We start from the raw sequence: 27,235 nt of genomic DNA, 5'->3' as shown, positions 1-27,235 counted from the left end.
GGAGCAGCAGCAACATCCAATTTCCAGCTAACTGCAGTGATGATAGTGCCATTTGGAAGGACTGGCATTATCCAATGCCAGAGGAACTGTGGTCCAAGCTTTAGCACCCAGGGATCTGTGATGGATGTGATCTGACTGCCTGTCCTTGTTTCTACCCATGCTCCAAGCCTGCTGCTCCACTCTTCTCAGGGATGCTGTGAGCTTTCTTGTATCTTTACAATAGATTATGTTTATGTATCCTTTTCATGGAGGCCTTTCCTGATGATTCTGCATAAATAGCACCCCTTAGCACTCCCTGTTGCTATCACCCGAATCTAACACGAGGGGCTTTCAAATTTGAGAGGCTGAAATGTATCTTCTGGAATACGGGGAACAGTGTTTGACCTACCTTCAGAAACATTGAAGGTGAGGATTGGTACTATCAGCTGAGTTAGCAAGGAATAAGGAAAGGAGGGCTGAGGCCAGCATTTAGGACTAAAGTGAGCAACTGCAGGCACATTCCAAGGATGCGATAAGTGCTTCTTTTGGACTAGATGTGGACCACTAACACAGAGGAGCTGGTGGAGGGTCGTGTTAGGTTCTATACATGCGGATCACTTGATGTGTAATGAAATCTCAGCAGAAGGATGCTGGAGGTGGAAGGGCAAGCCAGAGAGAAGTGCATTGCTTGCATCCTATACTTTTAATTTAATGTTCTGTGATGAAGTCTCTGAATAATTCAAGAAAATTTTTATAAAAGAGTTTGACATCTGCTAAATTCCAAGAAGTCATCACACTAAAGAATAAGAGCTTGCTGGCCTTTTCTTATTTCTATTCCTTCTTTCCCTTCCCCAGCCACATTCAATCTGCTTGGATTAGCAAAAATAGAGGAGGAGGAGTAGAAGCAGGCAGGCAAGGAGAGAACAACAATCCCCCCCACCTTCACGCCACAGACAACCTCAACAGGGTCAAGGGAAAAGGGTTTAACTATATATCAAATTAATGTGATTATTATATGGAACCGGACATTCTGCTTTCTAAATTGGAACTATCATTGTCTTAGGTGATTGTAGAACTTCTCCTAACAAAAACCTTTTACTACTTATTGGCCAGGTTTATATCTAGGTAAAAGAATAGTGGGCATTTAAAAATAACTGATTTGAACAAGCAGGACTCATAGGAAATAATCATAAAAGCAACATGCTTTTTCCTTCCACTATTCTTTTAAGACTATTCCCTATGTCTCTTGCTTGCTCAACTGCCAGTTACTTTTAAATGCCTGGGGATTTTAAGCAAACAATGAGCCAGGTGATATATTCTTCCTCACTCTGGTTATTTCCCTCTTTTCTGTAATTCATCTTTATCTCAACAATAATTGTGGTCATTTTGCTCTGATTTCTCCCATCAGATGAAAACACACACTAAAAATGGAATACTCTTAAATATTTTATTCGTTGATAAAACTCTTGCCTTCTAGAGTAATTACCACTTCAAAGAAATCCTCAAGAAGACAACTTTAATAACAAGAAACTTCACCAATCATGGAATTTCTAGCAAAAGAGAGAGGGCATTTTATATGTAGCATCTTTCTGGCAGTGCTCAAAAAATACTGTGTAGAAAATTCCATATATGATTTGGTTAAATTGGACACTCAATATTTGTTTAAAGAATAAATTGATACATAAATTGCCCTTATACGAACTTATTAAAATGATGTGATATGGTTTGGTTTGTCCCCACTCAAATATCATCTTGAATTGTAGTTCTCATAATGGCCACATATTGTGGGAAGGACACAGTGGGAGTTAATTGAAACATGGGAGCAGTTACCTTCACGCTGTTCTCGTGATAGTGAGTGAATTCTCATGAGAACTGATGGTTTTATAAGGGGCTTTCCCCCCTTTGCTTGGCAGTTCTCCTTTCTGCCACCTTGTGAAAAAGGTGCCTTGCTTCCGTTTTGCCTTCTGCCATGATTCTAAGTTTCCTGAGGTCTCCCCAGCCATGCTGTACCTCTTCCCTTTATAAATTACTTACTCTCTGGTATGTCTTTATTAACAGCATGAGAACAAACTAATACATGATTAATGTCTTCTGAAAAAATACACTTATGATACAAAAGAAATAATATGCTGTGAAAGAGAGTACTGATATCCTCTGCTTCAGTATGACTATCAAACACAGTAGAACTTATTTCAGCATGCCCTTGGATCTGGATGCTTAATCAGATCAAGTACCCTGAAACACAATTCTGCCATTAGACAATAAGATATATTCCTCTTTCTAACAAATAATTTTCATACTCCATAGTGTGTTTTATAAACATGACACTCTGTATTTGATTTTTTAAATTGTTACATTTTTTAAAACACACAGATAATATATCAATGAATAAAAGTTCGAAAGAATGTGTAGGAAAAAGGAAAATATGTCTAACAACACCACGTTAATGAGGTTTCCTATTAGTAGTATCTTAATATTTTTTTTTAATTTCTTTTCTTTTTTTATTATTATACTTTAAGTTCTAGGGTACATGTGCACAATGTGCAGGTTTGTTACATATGTATACATGTGCCATGTTGGTGTGCTGCACCTGTTAACTCACCATTTACATTAGGTTTATCTCCTAATGCTATCCCTCCCCTCTCCCCCCACCCCTTTGTAGGGACATGGATGAAGCTGGAAACCATCATTCTGAGCAAACTATTGCAAGGACAGAAAACCAAACACTGCATGTTCTCACTCATAGGTGGGAATTGAACAATGAGAACACTTGGACACAGGGTGGGGAACATCACACACCGGGGCTTAATATGTTTTTATGTAATACTGCCTTCAATAAAGTTGCATTGAATCCCTTTTGAGCAGAAGTTGGTATAAATAAACCAAGTATTGTTTAAATGTCCACTTCATTTTTCAATTATTCAGTCTATAATATGTATGTATAGGAAATGTGCCTGATTACCAAGTCAGCAGTGGTGAAAATCATACTGTTAGGCTTTTCTGAGGAGGTAGCATGTGAGGTAAAATAGGTAAGATGTAGAAATCCATACTTTGCTGATTTACTATTACTTAGATTTTTCTCCTTAATATTTGACATTTTAACACTTTTGATATCTAATGTGCATTTTTCCTAAGAATTCCAGAATTGTATGTTACAGAAGACAGATGATTGAGAGGAATATTTCACATCTCTTGTTCTCTTTTTTAAAAATTCTGCAATTAAGACAGACTCTAATTGGATTTCCTTTATGAAACCATTGTCTCAGAGCTCTTAACTGTCTTCTTAAAAACTGCTTTTGTGAAAGCAATTTTATCAAAGTGGCATGTAAAACCTTTACTAATCCTATAGTTTTGGAAAAGATATTTGGATATATTAACACAGTAGTCGGGGGGAAAATAGTTAATTTCTACTCAACAGAGAAACAGCAGCTCTACCAAGATACTTCCTTAATAACCAAAACTGTCCACTCCCACTAGTTTAGTGTTTACTCTGACTCCAAGAGACAGGAACAGGAGTGAAAGAAGCCCATTGCGGAACCTGCTGACTCAGACTGGTTTCCTCACTGCTGCTGAAAAGGCCAAGCTGGGTTGCATACTTGAGAGAACTTAATGGTCAGTCATGGCATTGAAACAGACACATACTTAATCACTTTTTCATGCTCCAGTAAGTAAATTGTTAATGGACAGATAACACCATTTAATCTCTGATACCACTTCATGGAAAAACGATACCACCAGCCACAGGGAAAGAGAATTTTAAACATAATCATAAGTGGGGTTAAAAAGTTTAAAGCCAGCTGACTGAATATCTGGCTTTGAGTTTAGCATTAACTTTCAGATAGAAATGAGTATCTGAGCAAAAGTTTACCCTTTTAGAAGCAAGAGCTACTAAAAGGTGGATAGACAGAATACTAAAGGTCTTTGTCCATGTGTGAAATTTCACAAGATGAGATAAACTGCCAGTCCAGCATTTTCTATAACCACAAGGGGGACACCTTCTATAGACAGAAAAAAAAAATAGACTGAAACAAAAGTAAAGGATTTTAATGCATAATCCTCCTCTCCCTTTCTGCTAGCTCACCGAGGAAGCTGGTGAAAGCCTATAAATGTCAAGGAATTACCATGCCATATAATTTGGGAGATTCAGGCCCATTCGTACTCTCTCATCTTATTTCATAGATGTGCGGGCAGACTCTCTTGAAACATGATTCCCAAGCTACCCACTTTCTAGTTTGTGTGTGTGTGTGCGCGCGTGTGTGTATTTTAAGCCCATTTAGCACGTGGAGAAAATGAACATGTTCCCTTTTAACTGTTAAAAGGGAAGTCTCATATGACAGTGTGCTTTTGAGCAAAACCAGCTCCGTGTGTGTTTAAATAAAGTGACCAAAGAGTTGGGGGGAGGAAAAGAAAAACAGACATTTTTGTACTAAGCCACGAATCTCCTAATTCTTCCCACCTGAAATTGTCTTGGATTTTAAAGGTTATTTAAATTCACATGAGTTCTTTCTTTGTGCCATTTTAGTATTATATGCAATTTGATTTCTTTGCTTGTCTGAGATTTTTCAGGACTGTGTTTATGTCTTATAATTCTGAATATCTTCATTGAAATAGTTCAATAGGAGTGAAGAGAGCATATGAAATGCTTTGTGACGGATGTCCATCTTCAGAGAGAGAGACTTACACTGCTACATGAAACTACATCCCTGGGATAGAGGAAATTATGTTGGATTTGGAAGTAGAATACCTGTGTCAGAGTCCCACAAGATAATCCTAACTATAGTAACAATCATACTCTAATGATAAGAACTGTCATTGATTGAGTGCTTATTCTGTGTCAGGAACAACATTAACTACTTTACCAACATCCTCTCATGTAACTGTTGCATCAACCCAAGGAGGCTGTCTGAGTTTCTGTTTTACAGATAGCACATTGAAGCTTACAGAACAAGAGAAACCTGCCTAAGGTGACACATTGCTAGCAATTTATAACAGAAATATAATTAATAATCAAGTCTGTCTGCTCCATTTCACAATCTGTAAAACAAAGGTATAATCTACCTCAAATTTTGCCAGGCTTAAATGGGATTACATGAGCCCCGTAAACCAAAAAGGATATGTGCAAATGCATTGTATTAAGGTGAACATGCCATATAGACGAGGTGCAATATCAAAAATGGACTCTACACAAAGCGGGGTGCAAGTCAGAAAAAAGAGAAAGGAACTTTTCTTTCCATGGTCACGGTCTGTGCCTTTTCACCCACCGAAAGTCTGTTCTCACTTTTCTGACATTCAGTGTTACTCACTAGAGATACCAACGCAGCTCTTCCCGGCTGGTGTAACAGGACTGTGACATGCTATTAGAAGCGGAGTAGAGTAGAGTTTCACTTTCACTTTGGGATTAGAACACTTTAGTTGGAGAAGGAGAGAAGATAGCAGAAAGCTTGAAGACAAAAGAACAGGCCCACTCACCTCTCTCCTTTGATACAGATTTGGTACTTAACCTTGAGGCTTCAGCTCCATCGAGAACCATTAAGTGGCTTCTTGACCACATTCCCTGGGGTTAGTCTCTGAGCATGGGAAAGGATCAGAAGGTTTGCTGCCACAGGAACAATCCCCAAACCTTAGCCAATAAAACACTTTTCTAAATCCCCTCAAGCCAAAACAGTATCCCCTTATTAAGAAGCCATTAGTCAGATTTTACAGGCTGATGTGAAGACAGGCAGCCCCCTTACGTTCACTTGATGATACACTGCTAACATTTTTACATTGTGTCACTAAATCTGTGTTAAACAAACACCAAAAACTATCTTTTCCCTCTCCTATCAAAAAACACTCCTGACAATTTCAATGACATTAAGCATATGTAAGATTTTCTTCCACCATGAAACTAGTGAAATTGTGTGGATATCTTACTTATTTTCAAGGAAGCTATGCATCATCTAAACATCAATCATTTGGAATATACAATCACGTATTTATAAGGGCAGATACAATGTACTTGACTTTGAAGCATGTGGTTCATTAAAAAGCATGGCAAGACAAGTTTCTTGTTACTGTTTTAACTTTTGATTTTTGATGTGGATTTTAAACAGACACTTTAGTATTTCAAAAGGAAATAAGCACAGAATAATTTTGTTGTATAGCTTTCAGATCACTTAGTCCTCATTTCATATGCTATAATTGTTTCTCCAACTTTTCCACTAATATACAGAATGCATAAACAATGTTTGTTTGTATAAGTATAAATATATTAAGACTGATAAGAACCCAGTATTTCAATAAGTTTTGAGGAAACAAAAGTGAGCGTCCTTTAGGTATTAAATGAATCTTATATACATTTAAAATTTTACATATATGCTGAAGATGCAAAGTTGAGTATAATATAACAATGTTTTTAGATGATTTGTGGGGATGAGTAGGAGTAGTGGATTCACAACTATCTATTTGGATAACCAGGGGTGTCCAAGAATAAAACTCAAAATGAAAGACTTCTAATGTCAACTTGGCAAATATATTGAACACAAGGTATTAATAACACTAGTGAAAAGAAGCAAAAATTATAAAGTGCAGTAAAGTTTTATAATGACTGAAATCCAGCTGGAACATACGGGAAAAGATGCTGATTATATTATAGAGAATCATATGCATTGTACTGAGATACAAAATAAAAAGATCCACAAATCAGGAATAATGAAGAATTGACAAGCAGTATTTTCTGAAATCTCAACTTAACCATGCCATTCACTGTACCTTCTATGGAATTTATATTCCTTTAACATAAGAATGTTAAAACCAACACAAAAGTAGCTCTCTTTCTATAAAAAGTCCAGTATTTCAAAACATTACTTGTTTCTCTCCTACATCTACAATTTAACAGTTGTGAAAGCCTTAGAAAGTCATCTAATTCAAGCTCTTATTTTATAGTCAAAGAAGCTTAGGTTCAGAAAGTGTAAATAAATTTACAAAGATCACAAAACTTGAGAGTTGGGAAACCAAGCCTAAACCACAGTTCTCCCTCTATTACAATCCGGAAATCTTTCCTCAGTTTTTTTTTTTTTTTTTTTTTTTTTTCTTCCAAGACAGAGTCTTGCTCTGTTTCCCAGGCTGGAGTGCAGTGGCGTGATCTCAACTCACTGCAACCTCCGCCTCCCATATTCAAGCAATTCTCCTGCCTCAGCCTCCTGAGTAGCTGGGATTAGAGGCATGTGCCACCATCTATGTCTATTGACAACCAGTCAGTAGCTATGTTCCACCTTTGTAATGGGTTTTCCTCTTTCCTTTTCTCTCCCCAACATTCCTTTCCTTTCCTCTCGTCTCCTCTCCTCTTTTTTCCTTTCCTTCCTTCCTTTTTATCTTTTCTTCTTTCATTCTTCTTCACTTGACATCATTTCCTTCTTCAAATATTAATGCAACTTGGATAAACTTTTTTTTTTCCTAATCTACCTGAAAGTGTGTGCTTTCTCTCCTTTACAGGCCTCTGCAATCACTACAATAAAATATTTGAATCATTTGACTTGCATTTTGTAATAATAATAATCATCATAATAATAATAAACTCTGACTGGTCTGGCTGTCCCACTTCCATGTGGTGACTCCCCTATCACACTTGTAATTGCTTTTAGCTACCTGGACATTATTTTCTCGTCAATCCAATAGCTTTTAAGAAAACCCTGTTCAATGTAATCATTAAAAATAAACTCCGACTTCCAAAGAGGAAACACAAACATGAGAGATTGCTTTTGAGACTAAATAAATGATAAACATTTAAAACCAAATGGTGTATATGTGCCACATTTTCTTAATCCAGTCTATCATTGTTGGACATTTGGGTTGGTTCCAAGTCTTTGCTATTGTGAGTAGTGCCCCAATAAACATACGTGTGCATGTGTCTTTATAGCAGCATGATTTATATTCCTTTGGGTGTATACCCAGTAATGGGATGGCTGGGTCAAATGGTATTTCTAGTTCTAGATCCCTGAGGAATCGCCACACATGTATACATATGTAACAAACTTGCACGTTGTGCACATGTACCCTAGAACTTAAAGTATAATATATATACATATATATATAAAAGCAAATGGAATCTAGATATTATTTTGTTCCATTTTTTCTTTTGCTCATGCTCAGAAATATTTATATCATTCATTAATGGATGTAATTTGTGTCACCTATTGGCAGAGCTGGCATTTGAAGCAAGTGCTTCTACCTGTTGGATGATCTTAGTTATATTTCTAAGGAACTGAGGGACAACACTTTATCATGTACCATGTTTATATGCTTTCTCATCTACTCTCTTGTTTGCCCCTATAACCCTAAACCTAGTGATATTTTTATTATTATCAAAAATTTACAAATGAAAAAACTGAAGCTAAGATTGAAGTAAAAAAATCATGCTTCTGGGAGGTAAGGTTTGGTACCCAAAAATATCATACTGCTGGGAGGTGAGGTTTGGTACTGGGTTTGTCAACTTTGTAGTCCATGTACTTTTAACATAAGCCCTACAGGTAAATAAAAGTTAAAAGATGTCTCAGTTGATGCATGATTTCTTGTGTTCATGATAACAAAAATAATTATGAATGATGATTATCTGAGTCACAAGACATCATGGAATGAGTGTAGATTTTAGTGTCAGGGGATACATTTAAATTCTGGCTATTTTGCTTATAATGTAGTAGGTCAACAAATGGAGTCATACTAATTATTGTTGTTATTAATCTCTCTATGCCTGAAAGCAAAAGTGTTTTATGAGGAAAGTGTATCCCATATTAAAAATGTAGGAGGAAAGCGAGGGATCCAAGTTCAGGACAAACTCTTACAGTGTTTTTTCCTTCTTCTTCAATTATGCCTCCTCATGTTTTCATGAGATGAGAATGACTAGGACAATATAAGTAAAATTGATAAGGAGTATCAGGGAAAAATGTGTGTAGGAGCAAGTCACAGATGTAACTGTTGGTGAGTTAAAAATCAACATGTACAATGAGAACTTCGTGGCAAAATCTACCAATCTATTATCTTGCACAACTGTTGATAGTGAACTTTATAATAAGAAGTCATTCCAGTGGTTATAAAGCCCAATCTCCTCATTCTACAGGAAAAACAGAGGTATGGAGAAGATCAATGACTGAATTTACATGTCTTGTGACAGGATTGGAACTTGTAGCCAGGACTCAGGATTTTGAGTATGGTAGTTCTCCTTGTAGTCTCCAGGCAATGAAAGTGATCCCCATTTAAAGAATTACCTTCTTTATTGATAGGATTAGGCTTCGTCATAAAGAACTGTCAATGATTCAGCTGGTAGATGCCAGAAATTATGTGATTCTCAGGCGACAAAAAGTTATCTGTCTATCTATCAATCAATCATTTATCTATCTGTCTAATCTATTTAGACAAATAAAAGACTCATTCAGGGGCTCCATTTGAAGTGCTCTTGGGAAAATTCTTTCAGCAGTTATGAGGTGCCCACTCATTATCATTGCCTGCTCACTGTCAAGAAACATTTTGACTCTAATAAATGCAAGAATACAAAGCCCAAATCAAACTTCAGATGCCATCTGAGTATATGACTCTGGTACCTTTGGGATGCTCACACTGCTCTAAATAAACAGATTACTTGGCTAGATTTACTTGGCATGTCTGCTCGTGCACACTGGAAAACTGGGACAAGTTTCCAGATCCAAATGGGTGGAGGAATCAAGCAGTGCCTGATGTTATCTGATTAAAATTCATTTGGAAAAGTATTATTCAAAAGGATTTCAGAACTATCTGAAAAGACAACACGGCTGTATGGCACGTATTTCGAACAGTTGGATCAAGATCTGAATAATGTTGCTAAAAATGCTAATGGAAGATTCTCAGTGGCACCATGTGTGGATTTTGCCCTTGATAACCAGATAAACCAGAGCTTGACTTTTAAAAAGTTATTCTAAGGATATTTGTGCATATTACAAGATGAAATCATTACAAGCAGGGTATTCAATTAAAAGAGAAAGATTCCAGTTACTTATTCTTCTGTGAATGTCCCCTTACTTTGAGCCTGGTAAAATTGACAGTTTTTGAGATTGATGAGTTCATATAGTCCTTACAATAAATAGACTGCATATTTTGCAGTTACTCAGCCACAGCCTACATATCCTTCCAAATGTGCATGAGTAATTTTAAAAAATCTGTTTAGAATTTAGTCAGGTGGACTTTAGAATGTAAAGAAAAAATAGGATTATTAAAATTAGTTTAACAGTATGGAGCTAAATAAAGAAGGGAAAGACCTCCTGCTTGGGGCATGTGAAATACAAAAGAAAAAATTAACTTCTAAGCATCCATTTTCTTCTAGTGTCTCATCCAATGAGACTACTTTGACTTATTAGCTTTGTTATTCAATAAAGATTTATCAAGCATACCCACTGTGTGTCAGACACTGTGTCAAGTCCTGAGTATATCAAGATAAGTAAGATTGATATACACCCAAGACACTTAGAGTCTTTTTAAAATTATTATTATACTTTAAGTTTTAAGGTACATGTGCACAATGTGCAGGTTAGTTACATACGTATACATGTGCCATGCTGGTGTGCTGCACCCATTAACTCGCCATTTAGCATTAAGTATATCTCCTAATGCTATCCCTCCCCCCTCCCCCCACCCTACAACAGTCCGCAGAGTGTGATGTTCCCCTTCCTGTGTCCATATGTTCTCATTGTTCAATTCCCACCTATGAGTGAGAACATGCGGTGTTTGGTTTTTTGTCCTTGTGATAGTTTACTGAGAATGATGATTTCCAATTTCATCCATGTCCCTACAAAGGACATGAACTCATCATTTTTTATGGCTGCATAGTATTCCATGGTGTATATGTGCCACATTTTCTTAATCCAGTCTATCATTGTTGGACATTTGGGTTGGTTCCAAGTCTTTGCTATTGTGAGTAGTGCCCCAATAAACATACATGTGCATGTGTCTTTATAGCAGCATGATTTATAGTGCTTTGGGTATATACCCAGTAATGGGATGGCTGGGTCAAATGGTATTTCTAGTTCTAGATCCCTGAGGAATCGCCACACTGACTTCCACAATGGTTGAACTAGTTTACAGTCCCACCAACAGTGTAAAAGTGTTCCTATTTCTCCACGTCCTCTCCAGCACCTGTTGTTTTCTGACTTTTTAATGATTGCCATTCTAACTGGTGTGAGATGGTATCTCATTGTGGTTTGGATTTGCATTTCCCTGATGGCCAGTGATGATTAGAGTCTAATGAAGAGATCGAAAAATACATGTTGACAATATTAAGTACCATTACAGAGATATCCACAGGGGGCAGTGGGAGCAGAAAGGGAGAATATAAATCAGTATTGGGTAAGGGGGAGAGGAGCCTCACAGAAACAACGGTTCTTTAAAGCTCTATTGAGGGTTTGTCAAGTGAAAAAGGAGGGAAAAAAGCACTCAAGAAAGAAGGTATTAAATATGTTAGGAAATGGAGATCTGAGCCACTCTGACCAGTTCAGTGAATCATAAGTAGTTTGGTATAACTGGGACAAAGGGTGCTTATGGGGAGACAGTGAGAGACAAACTTAGGGCTACTAGCAATTGATAATAACTGGCAGAACTACAATTTCAAGGGTCTTTGGTATTAAGTTAATGAATTTGAATTTTATCCTGAGAGTTATAGGGATTTATTGAAAGATTTTTACATGTGGGTGTGCTTGATAAAAATTGTGTTTTAGCAAATTACTTTGGCAACAACGTGGGGAATAGTAGGGAGCAGCCAGGGTGGAGGCAGGACATCTCTTAGCATGCTATTGCAATAACTTATGTAATATAAGAGGCAGATGGTAATGGATATGAGAGACATTCAGGAGGTATGAACTATTGGATTTTGGGACTGATTTGATGTGCTGTGGACACTTAAGTAAAAAAGGGGATCTAAGCTGATTTTTAGTTTACAGTTAACCAAAGAGTTAGATAAATCAGAGAGGTCAGTCAGATGGATAGTAAAGACGATCAGTTTAAATCACAACATGTTAAATTTGAGTCTTCAGGCTCTGCAGATATGGGCTGAATAGACAGTTGCATATATTGGTTGGAGGGTAAACAAGAAACATTAATAAAGTGAAACTAAAGTCAAAGATAAAAATGATGGTAAAACAGTACCTGGCTGCTCTAAATTTGTTCAGACATTTTGCAAAAGTGAATTACATGCCAATGTATGAAACCTTTTTATAAGAGAACATTGAACCAATCAGTAGTCTTTAAGGGACTCTAGAGGTTGAAATAGGAACCACAAGATTGCAAGTATAATTTCAATGTTCAAATTAAAGTCATTCTAACTTCATAAACTTTAGGGATCTAAAACCTATCAGACAGATAAATGCTGTTGGTTTCTGACCTTCACCGGGATTTTTAACATAACTACCTAAAATTACTTAAGGCCAAATGGAGAAATAGGGACTGAACAATACCATTTAGTGTAATCCTCCCTAACAACTGTGCTCAAAGATTGCCGACTCTAGATGAATAGTGAGTGGGTGATGTGCTGCAAGGCTCTGTCCTTGGTTTTCTCCAAATACTTTGTCAAACTATTGGATGAAGATATAAAATCAATTTTCACTAAATTTGCAATGGATATCAAAGTTGAAGACTGAAAGCAGACTAGATGACATTTAGAATCCATAAAAATCTTAATAGAGGAAATTTAATAGGGGTAGATCTGAAGATCCTTCACCTGAGCTCTCAAAATTACCTAAAAACTATTTCTTGGCTGAGTTGGGGCTGTCAACTCGCTCAACATACAAACTAAATTAATAATAAAATAGAAATGAGAGCACATTCAAAGAAAAACCTTCAGGCACTGATATAAGCCAGAATCCACTTACATGATAAGAGGACAGACTAAAGAAACTGGAGCCACAGAGAAAATTCGAGAGAAACACAAATAATTGTTGTTCTGTGGAGACTTCAAAGAGTGTCACATGGAGGAAGAATCGTGTTATATATAATCATAAGGACTGGAACTAGTGGTGTTGGACAAAAACAAGATACCTTTCTCAGTTCATCTCTGCGCTGCGTTTGCTCACAGTGGAGTGGAGGATAACATTGACTTTGGAGTCAGACTTTTCTAGCTCTACTGTAATTAGCTGTGTAACCTTGGACAGAATTCTTTAGCATTTTTCTGTCTCATTTTCCTCATCTAAAAATGGGGATGATAATAGGATCCAGCTCATAAGGTTATTGTTAGGATTTAGTGAGTTAATATATGTAAATCACTGAGAAAAGTGTCTGGTACATAGGAATGGCTTTTGTGCTAGCTTCCACTGTTACCAGGAGCAAGAGGTGAGTTTTTCCCCAAGGAACAAGAGAATTAGAGAGATATTCTTCAAGGAGCTTTTAAAAAATTATTGGTCATTTGTAAGCCAGGGTCTGTGAGTTGGTGACAGTTCCCAACTGTCCTAGAGGCTGTCTGCCCACACACTCCCCATCAGAGTTTATGGGGGAGCCAGCTGCAGGCAACAGTGTTCATCCCAGGACTTGGACAATCTTCTGGTTGGTTATCGGACCAGCTCAGGCACTCCTGTCATTGCCAAGTTCATCTTCTAGTCTTCATACTTTAATTTTCCATACATGTTTCTGGCTTCTGTGTCAATAACCGAGTCAGAATCTGTTTTTCTGGAACACAGTCTTTGCCTCTGATCCCAAGTCCTTGCTGGAGGATAAGGGCAATGAAGCAATAAGCCTTTATTTAAAGTATTCTCGGGTATAAACTGAAGTCCATGGAGCCACAAGCACAAAGCAAATATTTGATGTTTTATAAAAGGTGGGAAAAGGTTTCTTTCTATCTTGAGATCAGAACAACCTTGAGATTTTACTAGCAGCTACATTAGTGTGTTGTCGTTTCTAGACTGTGGTTTGTGTACAAATGTAACTAATTATCATCTTGTACACATTAAATATATACCATCTTTACCGGTCAACTTTTTAAAAAACAAACAAACAAACAACAACAACAAAACCCCCAGAATTTGGAGTACCTCATACTTCTGAGTTATCTACGCAGCAATCTAATTAAAATTTCTGGGTCAGATCTTTGAATCATGTTCATCATCCTTTCCACTCTATCTATGGACCATACCTTTCTCATATTGAGTTCCACTCATATTGCATTTCATTGTTCCTTAAAACAATGAAATCCATGGACAAATGGCCTTGAGAAACATTGCATTACTATAACCAGTGGCTTCAATATTCCCAAGACTGATTAACTTATTAAAAGCCCCAATAATTCCTCCAGAATAAATTCCTCTAGAATAAATTTATCTGAGTTTAACCCAGTAGTTGCTAGTTTGTTCATTCATAAAGTTATTTTTGGCCTGTGGTCCATCAATATCTTATAAATCTAATATTTGGTGAAAAAATGGAACTATTAATTTTAGCAGGCTTTATTTGAACTAAGTACTCATTTACTCTTGAAAAGAGGCTTTTAATTTGGGAAAACATATGTCTCCATTTTCTTGGGACATTCCCAGTTCATTGATGTTGATCCAGTGTCATTATTAATAGCTCCCTGTTTCACTCTGAAAAATATAATTGTTCTGATAATCAATTACATAGACACTGAACCTATAAGGTAAGGTATTATCATCTGACTTTTTTTTTTTTTTTTTTTTTTTTGCTTTTGCCTCTCTAGTGTCTATCCTGCCTACTGCAGCCAGGAAGAACTTTTACAGAGGTAAACTAGATCATTTATTTCTCAGCTCATAATCCTCCAATGGCTTCTAGGACCCTCAGCCAAATCTATAGCTCTCAAAGACCTAGTGATTTAGCTGCTGGCTGTATCTCTGATGTAATGTTCAAAAAACTCTCCTACCTGTTCTCACGGGGCTGCTTACTGTCCCTAGAACATATCAAGTTGTTCCTACTTCAAGGCCTTTCCTTTCCTGCATTTTCTCTGTCTGGAAATCTCCCCTGTTATTCACATGACTTGTTTCCTTACTTTATCGAGTTTTCTGCTCAAATTTTATTTCCTGTGATCACCTTATCTAAACGTGCTTTCTTTTTTCTTCCCTTCTCTATCTCTTTATCCTTCTTTACTTTGTATTTGTTTTCTGTATTGTTTGATTTATATATCAAACACCCCTGTGACATTAACACCCTGGAAACTTCATTAAGATGTATTTATGTACTCTTTGTATAACATTTCTGCTATTTTCAGTTCTTCAAGTAAATTAGAAAAATAGGAAATAATTGCATATATTTGCTCACTTTAGAAGATTGACATTTTAAATAATGTTGTCAAGTTTCATTTATCTTCCTTATTTCTGGATATTTTGATTCACAAGCACTCTCTTCTGACCTGTATGCTTCTTTTGATGAATATGGATGCAATCTACCCTCACTTTGGGAAATGTATCTGTAACTAAATCAGTAACTTAGAGGAAAGGAGCTTTCTAGAAATCACCCATTGCATCCTCCTGGTCAGATACGGAAATATACTAAGGAAGATAAATGTTTCTTTCATGTACTTCAATGTGTGGATGGACATCTATTTTGGTTTGTGCTTCATCATGTCCTTTTGGGAGTTGCCCCTTGCCCACCTAGTAGGGATCTCAATCCAAGGCCTCATCTCATTTACTACTTATGTGGGACCTGACAAAAGCTTTACAACAAGAATATGTCATCTCCCTGTGGATGCAGAGTGTCCCAGGTCTCAGATTATCTTATAACCAGGGAATCAAAGTGTCAAAGGAACTTTTCCTTCTATCTTTCTACTCTGCTGTACTCTGCACCCTCAATCAAGATCTTACCACGAAGCATCAAAGACTGTTTTCATCATCTCTAGACATCTTAATATCATCCTCAGAAGAATTTAAATCTCCCCTTGCCCAGCATCCATAGCAATCCTCCAATAGGATTCTGATATGTTCCTTTTGGTCCTTTATAGGCCAATGAATATAGACAGAAAAGCAAACAAAGTGAATATAATCCTAGAAATGGATCTAAATACTATTGAACTTATAGTCATTACAAAACTTTCTTTAGAAAAATTTCTCCCCATTGCTACATGGTTTATTTTCCCGATTTAGCTTCCCTTTCCTCATGTCATTCATCTAACCCACTGAAGAAGGCACAATCATTTAACCAGACTTCCATCTTCCCTCCCAGGTTTACAGACTATTGTCTAGTTTTTAACCTCTGCAATTTTCTTTTCTTTAGATTCTCAAATTTCATTAATAAATTATTTGACGGTAAGGGCTGTGTCTTCGCCATCATTTTATACACCAAAATATAGTGTTTGAAGGATAGTAGATGTCCAGTAAATGCTTGTTAAGTGACTAATAATAACTAATATTTATTGAGTAATTACTAGGTGACAAAAACTAAACGTATAGTTTATCTCATTGGTTCTTACAATAAGAATATAATTGCATTTTAAAAATATTTTTATTCCTTTAATACAGTTGTAAAGATTTATTAGAGCATTCAAATACTTTCATGTGATTTTGAATAATAAACACATTACTTAGATTAAGTAAAGAATACTCATTTATTCACTTAATTATTCATCAAACATTAATTATCTACTTTGGGTCAGGAAATAGCAGTCCATATGCAATCTAAGGAAGATGTCACAGATCTGATCACATTCCTGGTTAGAACCCTTACCTCCTACTCTCCAGCCACTGATTTCAGAACAAAGTTCCAACTTATTAGCAATATACGGGATTCTCATCATCGCCACTTCAATCTTATTCCTGACTATCGCATACCTAAAATCTCGAGCAATAGCAAAACCCTAATAGAGATTAGGCTAGTGGTTATCCTTGAGGGGAAAATGGTCTGGGAAGAGGGATAAAGTGGCCTTCTGAAGTGCTGAGGATGGTTCTCTTTCTTGATCTATTTGATGGGTATATGGGTCAATTCCATTTATGAAAATTCCTTGAGCTGCATAATCACATGTTTCTGCAGGTGTAATATACCACAATAAAGAGTAAACAAAAGAAAACAACAAAGTACCTTTTGTAATAATGAACTATTTCTAGTTTCCCATCCATAATTTGTCTTAATTTTCCCTTTTCTCTAGACTTTGCATATGCTGCTCCCTCAACCCACGTCTCTACTGGTCTGTGCCATTAACTCTATCTCATAGTTCCCACTGAACTGCTTTGCAACGGCCTGTTTTTGCGTACTCTAAGTTCTTCAGAACCATGTCTCCAGCTACTAAATGAACTTGGTATAGTGAGATAGTCACACAATTACACTGGTGTACTTTTTATTCAACATAGTGCTAGAAGTCCTATCTCGAGCAATCAGACAACAGAAGGATATAAAGGGCATCCATATTTGACAGGAAAGAATCAAACTGTCCTTGTTTGCAGATGATACAATCTGATATTTGGAAAAATCAAAAGACTCCACATGAAAGCTATTAAACTGATAAACAAATTCAGTAAAGTTGCAAGATACAAAATCAACACACAGAATTTAGTAGCATTTCCATATGCCAACAGTGAACAATATAAAAAAGAAATAAAAAGTAATCCCATTTACATTAGCCACACATAAAATTAAATACCTAGGAATTAACTTAACCAAAGAAGTGAAAGATTACTACAATGAAAACGATAAAACATTGATGAAAGAAATTGAAGACGACAACAAAACATGGAAAATTAATCCATAATCATGGATTGGAAGAACCAATATTGTTAAAATATCTGTATTACCCAAAGCAATCTATAGAGTCAATGCAATTCCTATCAAAATACCGATGACATTCTTCACCAAAATAGAAAAAACAGTCCAAAAATTTATGTGAGATTACAAAAGACCCAGAATAGCTGAAGCTATCCTAAGCAAAAGAACAAAACTGGAGGAATCACATTACCTGACTTCAAATTATATTGCAGAGCTAGAGTAAATAAAACAGCAGGTTACTGGCATAAAAACAGACACATAGACCAATGGAACAGAATAGAGAACCCAGAAACAAATCCACACACCTATAGTGAACTCATTTTTACAAAGTTGCCAAGAACATACACTGGGAAAAAGACAGTCTCTTCAGTAAATAGGCCTAGGAAAACTGAATATCCATACGTAGAAGAATGAAACTGGACCTCTGTCTCTCGGTAAATACAAAAATCAAATAAAAATGGGTTAGAGACTTAAATCTAAGACCTCAAACCATGAAACTACTACAAGAAAACCTTGAAGAAAATCTCCAGCACATTGGTCTGGGCAAAGATTTCTTGAGCAACACCCCACAAGCACAGGCAACCAAAGTAAAAATGGATAAATGGGATCACATCAATTTTAAAAACTTCTGTACAGCAAATAATACAATCAACAAAGTGAAGAGGCAACCCACAGAATGAGAGAAAAATATTTGCAAATTACCCATCTGACAAGGGATTAATAACCAGAATGTATAAGGAGCTCAAACAACTCTATGAGATACATTCTAATAATCAGATTTTTAAAAATGGCAGCAGATTTGAATAGACATTTCTCAAAAGAAGACATATGAATGGTAAACAGGCATATGAAAAGGTGCTCAACACCACTGATCATCAGAGAAATGCAAATCAAAACTACAATGAGATATCTCACCCCAGGTAAAATGGCTTATACACAACAGACAGGCAATAACAAATGCTGGTGAGGATGTGGTGTAAAGGAACTCTTTGTACACTCTTCGTGGGAATGTAAATTAGTACAACCACTATGGAGAACAGTTTGGAGGTTCCTCAAAAAACTAAGAATTGAGCTACATATGATCCAGCAATTCCACTGCTGGGTATATACTCTGCAAAAAAGGAAATCAATATATGGAAGTGATATCTGTACTCCCATGTTTGTTGCAGCACTGCTTATAATACCTAAGATTTGGAAGCACCCTAAGTGTCTATCAACAGATGAATGGATAAAGAAAATGTGGTACATATACAATGGTGTACTATTTAGTTTTAATGTTTCTAAACATCAAAAGAATTGAACTCATGGACATAGAGAATAGAAGGATGGTTACCAGAGGCTGGCAAGAGTAGTTAGGGGATGTGGGGAAGGCTAATGGGTACAAAAATAGTTAGAAAGAATGAATAAGACCTACTATTTGCTAGCACATCAGGGTGACTGTAGTCAATAACAATTTAATCGTACATTTTAAAGTATTATAAAGAGTCTAATGGGATTGTTTATAACTCAAAGGATAAATGCTTGAGGGGATGGATATCCCATTCCCCATGATGTGCTTATTTCACATTGCATGCCTGTATCCAAACATCTCATGTACCCCATAAATATATATACTATGTACCCACAAAACATTTTTAAAAATTACAAAAATAGAAAAAAGTAAAAAAAATCACATTGGTGGAAAATGCTCATAGAGCTCAATTCTAGGTGCTATGGAAACACAATAAATGTGTGCATGCACACACACCTAGAAATACTCAAACATCTTCTATAGCAGGCTGAATATAAGTCAAAGGAGAGCAGTTGATTTGTGCAATTGTCACTCCCCAACAACAACAACAACAATAACAATATTCAGAAGACTTATCTGTACTTTTAGAATCGCTATGCATACATATTCGGAGTACTGGTGTTAGAGATGTCAATGGAGCTGAAATAGGCATTCTGTAAATTAGGCATCCCACTCTTTTCACATGTAGACCTGTTAAATCACTTGTCCCAGATGTTAAAACCATAGGTCCATGTCAAATTAATTCCCTTAGATAAATGACTAATCTTGAGTTAGCCTAATTTCAGTACTGAGAGGTTAGGGAGCACACCAAATCAGTTATTCTTCATCTGGATTCTAAACCATCGTTGAACATAACAAGCTTGTGCTCAGATTACCTTCTGCAGAATTTCTCAGAGCTAGTCATGTGTTAGTGTGCCCTCTGACACCTGAGATGGAGACACATTTTATGCAATATTTCATAGATCCTTTTTTCTTTTTCACCATGGAAAGCTTTACTTCACCAAAGATATGAAAAGACAATTCTTTCCCAACCAAATTTTGAAAACTGTGATTTGGAAGGTTACAATGTTGGTGAATTTTTGGAGGTCTGTTTCTCACCTATTTAATGAATATTCACTGTATCTTTCCTCGAAAAGTAGATACAATTATCCAGTAACTTGGGCATGGTAACCCAAATGGATTATTGAGAAGAAAAACCAAGTTTTGGGGGCATATATTTAGAATGGTTATCTATTTAGTCTGTGTTCCCCAAAAGAGCATGGACTTTTACCTTGGCTCAGGGACACATGTATTGAACATAAGCTAAATTCATAAATGTTATGTAAATTTAGTTTCTTTATAACAAAACCTTGGGATTTGGTTTTCAGCATATTGGGTTCTTGTTTTGTCTTCCAAATCTTTACATTCCTCAGGAAGGTATAATTTTATAAATTACTCTAGTTTATTGTTGACATGGTTGTTGATAATTTTAAAAAATGTAATCTATCAGGGTCTATAAATTTATGGGACCTGAAGGAATTCAATTTTAATTTCTCATTAGTTGTTTTTCCTTTCCCCTGCCTGTAGTAGGGCAGTAGATATTTATCTTTTTAAGCAAAAGAATATTTAAATATTAATGACAGCAAAATCGTCTCTGGGAAAATGATATAATAAGCGTTCTTAAATGTGTGGTAGAGTGAAAATAGGGTTAGAAGGTGGACATGACCTCTATTCCTCCACACATGTCTGATAGAATGTGAGGAAAAAAGAGGTAAGCTTTCATTTCATTCCCTTTTACAAAAGTACAACAACTGACCAATTTCCCTACACCTTATATGTAAAATTATTACTTTACAACTTTTACAAAACTAAATGCACAACTCACAAAATTGGTAAAAATTGTATGTTGAATTTCCAAAGGTCATATGCTCATAAGCAAATGTAAGTTAATTGTCGAGTGGATTTCTTATTGTTCATTTTAGATTAATGAATTGAAAATTAAATGAAATTTAACATGTATGGGTGACAGGTCCCTCAATATAATACTAACTTTCATTTAAATGATTCTTATCTCATTTTCCAATCGTCTTTACTTACATAATGTTGAAGAGTGAAGGGAAGGGTGTTAAACATTTCAACATACGTTGATTGAAACATGATTAATATGATAGGCAGGGAGACTACAAGGGTGAAATATGGCCACAAAATCATAATTTAATTTTGATATTCAAAAAATGTCTACTCAACACTTTGAAAATGTTAGTTCATAAAGAGCGTTTAATGTTATTTTTTATAGAGTTGGTATTCACAAAAACTTTTCAAGTGATTACTTATTAAACTAAGGGACAGTAATCTGAGAATAATAATAATATTATTTTGCTCTACTCCTTGCCATAACACTACTGAATATCTTTCACACATTAATTGTATTATTTGCTTTCATTTTTAAAAGGCAAGGAAATGACTGTGGAGCAGTGTAGAACAGAGCTTAAATGCAGGCTTCAAATCCTACTTCCTCTTTTTACTAGTTGTGTGATCTTGGGCATATTATTTAACTTTTCTGTGTGTCAGTGTTTCCATCTGTAAAATGCGTGATATCTCATAGGGTTAATTGTCAGAATTAATAAATTAATACCTGTAATTTGCTTAGAAGTGTGCTTGGAAAATAGTAAAACCTTCATACATATCAAGATAGTTTTTAGGTGACTTGCCCAGCATGGCAGAAAGTAGCATAGTTGGGATTTGAACACCGATTTGTCTGAATCTAGAACTCAGGATTTTAACTGCAACAACAAAAAGACTTTTTATTTCATAGAGTGTATTTTATCTATATAAGTGAAGCAATAAAAGTAGTAAAGATTTAAAAATAGTTTGTTAGAATTGTGTTTCTTTGTATTAAATTCAACAATAGCCTGCAATTGGCAATGGTTCTTAGAATCAGTTCATATATAATTGCACGTTGTCTCTCAGAAGGCAAGCTGCTGGGCAAATTAAGGAACTAGAGTTCTAACGATTATTGTATATTATTATTTATTGGACTCTAACACATTGCTCAGAATAGAGTAAATATTCAATGGAGTCTTCTTTCTCATTTACCTAAAACACACCTGGTTCAGAAAATGATTCAAGACATTTCCTCATCCTCATCATTTCTGTTAAGGTATGATTTCATTTTTAAAAGTTCAGGAAGTTCTCGACACTTCCTAGAAAGGTAAAAGTCAAAAAAAAGCATGACTTTCCTTTTTTAGAATAAATTTGCCAATTTTTTAGAAAATTGTTGCTATCCAAAATTAACATGCCCTTTCAATATGTCTGTTTGATGATTTTCTAAAACAATATAAAATTTCATTTAGTGTCTGTAATTAAGAACCATAATGTCACATATATATATTTTATAGCTTTCAATAATTGTGGGTAGCATTCACATAGTATTCAAGCTAAGGAGTATGATAGATATCAAATAGACACATATCAATCTTTTATTATAGAGAAAACTTCCTTTTAAACATGCCGAAACTTTTAAAATAAGGATTCTCTGTTAGCAAAGAATATACCGTCAATAAAACTTCCAAAGAAATTATCCTTCTGGGAGAAAGTGCATTTTTTTCCTAATCTTCAGCTGTGGTTTTGTTAACTCCTCTTCTGAAATAAATTAGACTGGCAACCACTTTTCTTTAATTGCATAAAGGAAATGATTCTTAATCTTGGTTTCACATTAGAACTTCATGGGAGGGACTTAAATTACCCTTGTCTGGACCCCACTAACATATTCAGTTCCTCAGGGGTGCAATGTGGGCATCACCTACCCTAAGTGATTTTCATGTGCAATCAGAGTTGATAACCACGGCTCATATCAGGGAAATAAATCAATGGGATAAGAGAGGCCATTTTCTCCTCAACAGTACCAAGTGCCTCTTGAATTTGTTTCCCTTGTATTACTTCACAGACCTTAAAACTACATTGAAAATTCTCTGGCAAACAATTTTCTTTTTTTTTTTTTTTGGAGGACATCTTTATTATTATTATTATTATTATTATTATTATACTTTAGGTTTTATGGTACATGTGCGCAATGTGCAGGTAAGTTACATATGTATACATGTGCCATGCTGGTGCACTGCACCCACTAACTCGTCATCTAGCATTAGGTATATCTCAATTTTCTTCCAATACCTTGCCATGAGACTTGAAAATGTCATGTAACTTTAAGATAAAAAATTGAAAGCGGTTCTTCATGGGCAGATCATGTCTGATCAGAATACCAGGTGAACTGGATCCTAGGAAACCTTCACCTTCCAATGATTGAAGTTGGAGAAATCCTATAGCCTCTCTGGCCTTCAGATCCCTTACCAGCACCTTTGCCTAGTCTCAGGCCTTTTGTGTCATTTTTAACGTTCTTAAAATCTTTACTATTCTATCAGGGACCACTCAGTGTCTCCCAGCTTTTAATCACCTGATCAAGGGGATTTGGAATTTTTTTTTCTTTAAGAATTGCCAATAATATCTTTTCCCTTGAAACATAATGACCTTTTCTGTGGGCCAAAATTTTCCAGGCTTCTGGAAGAGTACATTCCTACTCTTACTTTCATGCAAACTCTCTCCCAGCATTCAGAAATACTCTTCCCCATCGATTCCTCTAAAAAGTGCTTCCTCTTCTTGTCATTGTCACACCATAGACCAGGCCCACAGCTATCCAGACAGGTCTTATCATGTAGACAGAAGCCTCCAACCTGTGCTCTATGCTATCTGGAATTATTTCAAATTTTTTCATCATACTTAACCACCATGAATTTGCTTCATACCTCAGCTAACTATAACACAGATCATTAACAGCCTTTTTTTTTTTTTTTTTTTTTCCTTGGTGGAGTCTCGCTCTGTCGCCCAGGCTGGAGTGCAGTGGCATGATCTCGGCTCACCGCAATCTCCACCTCCCAGGTTCAAGCGATTCTCCTGCCTCAGCCTCCTGAGTAGCTGGGATTACAGGCATGCACCACCACACCTGGCTAATTTTTGTATTTTTAGTAGAGATGGGGTTTCACTATTTTGGCCAGGATGGTCTCGATCTCTTGACCTCATGATCTGCCCTCCTTAGCCTCCCAAAGTGCTGGGATTACACGTGTGAGCCACCGTGCCCGGCCGCCATTTTGTTTATTTATTTATTATTTTTTTACGTAAGACCACCAACACCTTTAATTTTCCTCTCAAAATATGATTTCTTTAAGATTTTCTAGACGTATAGTCATCACTAAATGCTTAAGAAGTCTTGAGATAAAAGGGCAAGTAGCTTGACTGTCATGAATTTTCTTCCACAAATGTTGACATAGTATATACAAAATTAGCAGTAAGTCATTGTCTATTACTTATATTATGCTTCTTGGATTAGTTTTCAAGAGAAAAAACAGGAGCAGACATTTCTCACGAGGAGTGCACACTTGAAATGCACTTGGCAGTAGGCAAATGAGAACATAGTAGCTGATATCATATATGCATTGCATCTGTTCACAAACACTAGTGGCATCATTTATGTCAACCTTTTACATATTGAAAATTGCAAAGACTCCTGCTGTGCTGTTTCTTTTGAGAAGCCGGCTGGTATGTAGTGTTTAATTAAGTATTTTAAAGCCATCTTTTCGTAGGCCTGTTCCACTTTAGCAAAAGTTATGACAGCTTGTCTCTGTTAGTTTAAAAAAAGAAGGCATAGTTTATTCTCTCTCTCTCTCTTTCTAACTCTCTCACAAATACAGAATATTAGTATTTTTAAGTAAAATAGCCTATTTTAGAAATATAGAAATGTGTTATTTTAATGTGCTTTCAATGTAAATAGACATATAAAAGAATAATTTGACGGAAACAATCCTTTAGTATTGTAATTATTTTAATAATTATAGTGCACTATTGAAATAAAAACACATTTCCTCTTTCTCTGCCACTTTTTTGGTGTAATGGGACATTCAGAGCTTGAAAGAAACCACCACATAAGTAGTCATTTCATCTGTATCTGTTAAATGAATTGCTTTTCCCAGACATCTAAATTATCCAGAGAACATCTCCTTGGTCAGTATTACAAATTGTTTTTATTTTCTCACACTTGCTTATTAATAATTTTCCATGTCACATTTGTCATCAGAGAAGGAAGGTCACATTCAATATTTCTCCATTTCTCTTTTCTTTCTTCCCACTCATATTCTAGATTGAAAACTCCGCTAAGTAAAAAGAATTGGTTCAAATCTTATTTGAATTATGGGCACATTATTCTCAGTAAAATAAATCTTGAGTTTAAATTGCATTATCTTGTGTAAATTTTTTTTTAATTCAATCTTGGCAAAATATGCATATTTTAAACATACGACCTATAATTTTTTCTCTTGACTTTTGTGTTTGGCAGGAGTTCACAGACTTTGCTAACAATTTTAACAGATAGGCTTTAATTTAATAACTACAATTTGGTAATCAGCTGGAGTCGCATTTCAAAATGCAATTGATATGATTTGGCTGGATTTATCTGTATTCTAGAAAATACAGGACAGTCGTATAGATACTGGTGTTGTTACTCTGTTCATATTCACACTTTTACCTTGCATCACTCCTGAGACACAGAATTTTTGATATTCTGCCACAATCTATTCTCAAAACATCACTGATGACAAAACGATAATAATCTTTGGAAACATTTCCTCTCAAGTTCTAAAGTTTTCAGTCAGTAGAAAAAAAAGAAAGAAGACAAAATTTTAAAGGTGCTGAGAAAAGCCCAGGGCTCACAGCTGGTTTCAGCAACTTCAACTTGCGTAAGACCCCATGTTTGTGAAAACAACCCAAGAATCTTTGAACAGGATGTAATCAACCTCCGATCTGCTGAGAAATATTGCAAAAATGACTTCAGCTGCCAAAAATAATGTCATTTACAAGCAGCTCTTCCTATGTCTAAGGAAGAACTAGTCACACATACGAGTTTTTGCTGGCTTGAGAACAAGCAAGGAAAAAGACAAATCCCACCTACCCTAGCCTAAAATACACAGTGAGTCTCAGAACCCCGCGGAAGCTGTGGCTCATTTCTAAAGGTGCTGGCAATATCGAGGAAGACTTGTATCCACAAAATTCCAAATGGTAAGTGACCCAGGACAGAGGGATTTTATTTGGCAGCAAATCTGTGTTGTCACTTTCCTTCCGTAGCAAAGCTTCCCTGTCTTGCGGAGGCAGAGCTGTTAAATACCTCTTAGTCACTAGCCCCAACCAATTTTTTTTGTTTGTTTGTTTTTCTTTTCAAAATATTATCTGGCACCTTCCCTTAAAGGACATCAAGGGCTCTGGAGGAAATATTTGCAAATGATCCTTTATAGAAGTTCCAGCACAAAAGCCCGGCACCTACCTCTGTCAAGCTTTGGCTGCTCAGTCCGCATGGGCTGGATGTGAAAAAAGATCCCAGTATGATGGCTTCTCTAAATTTACCAGGAAGAAAGGACCTGGGATGCTTGTCCTTTAAGTGTCTCTAAACATGGTTTGCATAGCTGGATCTCAGCTTATCTGTGCCTTTCGGCTTTCGCTTCCATACATGGATCTGTTCCCAACAGTAACTCCAAGCTGTCGAAAAGAAGCTATCTGGCAGCTCTCCGCTTCATCCAACACATGGATGATAAAAATACACATATAGCGATTCTTCCAGCCAGGCCCATTTCCCACCACATGATCCTGCCACTATGCTTTTTTTTTTTCCAAAACACTTTTGAGATTGGCATTTCTACTCTCCAAATATTTAGATCATAACCAATTTTTACCTGATTCCCACATGAAGCTTTTAGGGTATGGGTTCGCCTAGCTTTATGGAAACAGAGAGACAATTATGGTTCCTTACTAGAGTCTTCATCCTTAAAGAGTCTAGTGACAGCATGCATATGGGACCTGTGAAATGTTTAATGAATGAATGAATTTATAAGCCAATGGCTGAACAGATGAATAACACTGTATGTGAATGAAAAAATACATACTTTACATATTTACTTAACTGGGAATAGTGGTTAACATTTTGGATTATTTGCCTTCAGGGAAAAGATAGCACAGGGTAAAAGTTATCAATATCTCTAAGAGAGAAGAAGCTGTTATTTTAAACAGCTTCTCATATAGGGTATTGTGGCAGTTCCCATTAAACTACTTTCTAGAACATGGTTTAAGATTTATAATATTTTTTTAAAAATTAAATAATGTAAATATGAATAGAATACTAATTGTTACATTTGTTAATTGTCAAGGATAGTTTAAATGACAGATATCTGTGACCTAAACGTTAGATGGGGGATAAATTCTGCTCTG

General features: G+C 36.0%; 1 protein-coding gene across 4 annotated transcripts in view; it reads right to left on the bottom strand.

Moving 5' to 3' along the window:
• The window catches only part of SLC8A1 (solute carrier family 8 member A1), a 389,853-nt gene extending 363,485 nt beyond the window's left edge, over positions 1-26,368 (bottom strand). For 2 of the 4 annotated variants that reach the window (XM_054474980.2, XM_054474979.2), the window contains exon 1: positions 5,449-5,539. The gene's annotated coding sequence lies outside the window, so the exon portion shown is untranslated. Of the gene's footprint in view, positions 1-5,448; positions 5,540-26,297 lie in introns of those variants that run through there. The other 2 variants (XM_054474975.2, XM_054474978.2) reach the window with 2 other exon arrangements.
• Positions 26,369-27,235: the final 867 nt, after the last annotated feature.

Source organism: Pongo pygmaeus, chromosome 12, assembly GCF_028885625.2.
Source record: "Pongo pygmaeus isolate AG05252 chromosome 12, NHGRI_mPonPyg2-v2.0_pri, whole genome shotgun sequence".
NCBI lineage: Eukaryota > Metazoa > Chordata > Mammalia > Primates > Hominidae > Pongo > Pongo pygmaeus.
Note: the sequence above shows the minus strand (reverse complement) of the source record. Positions and strands in the feature narration are given on the sequence as shown.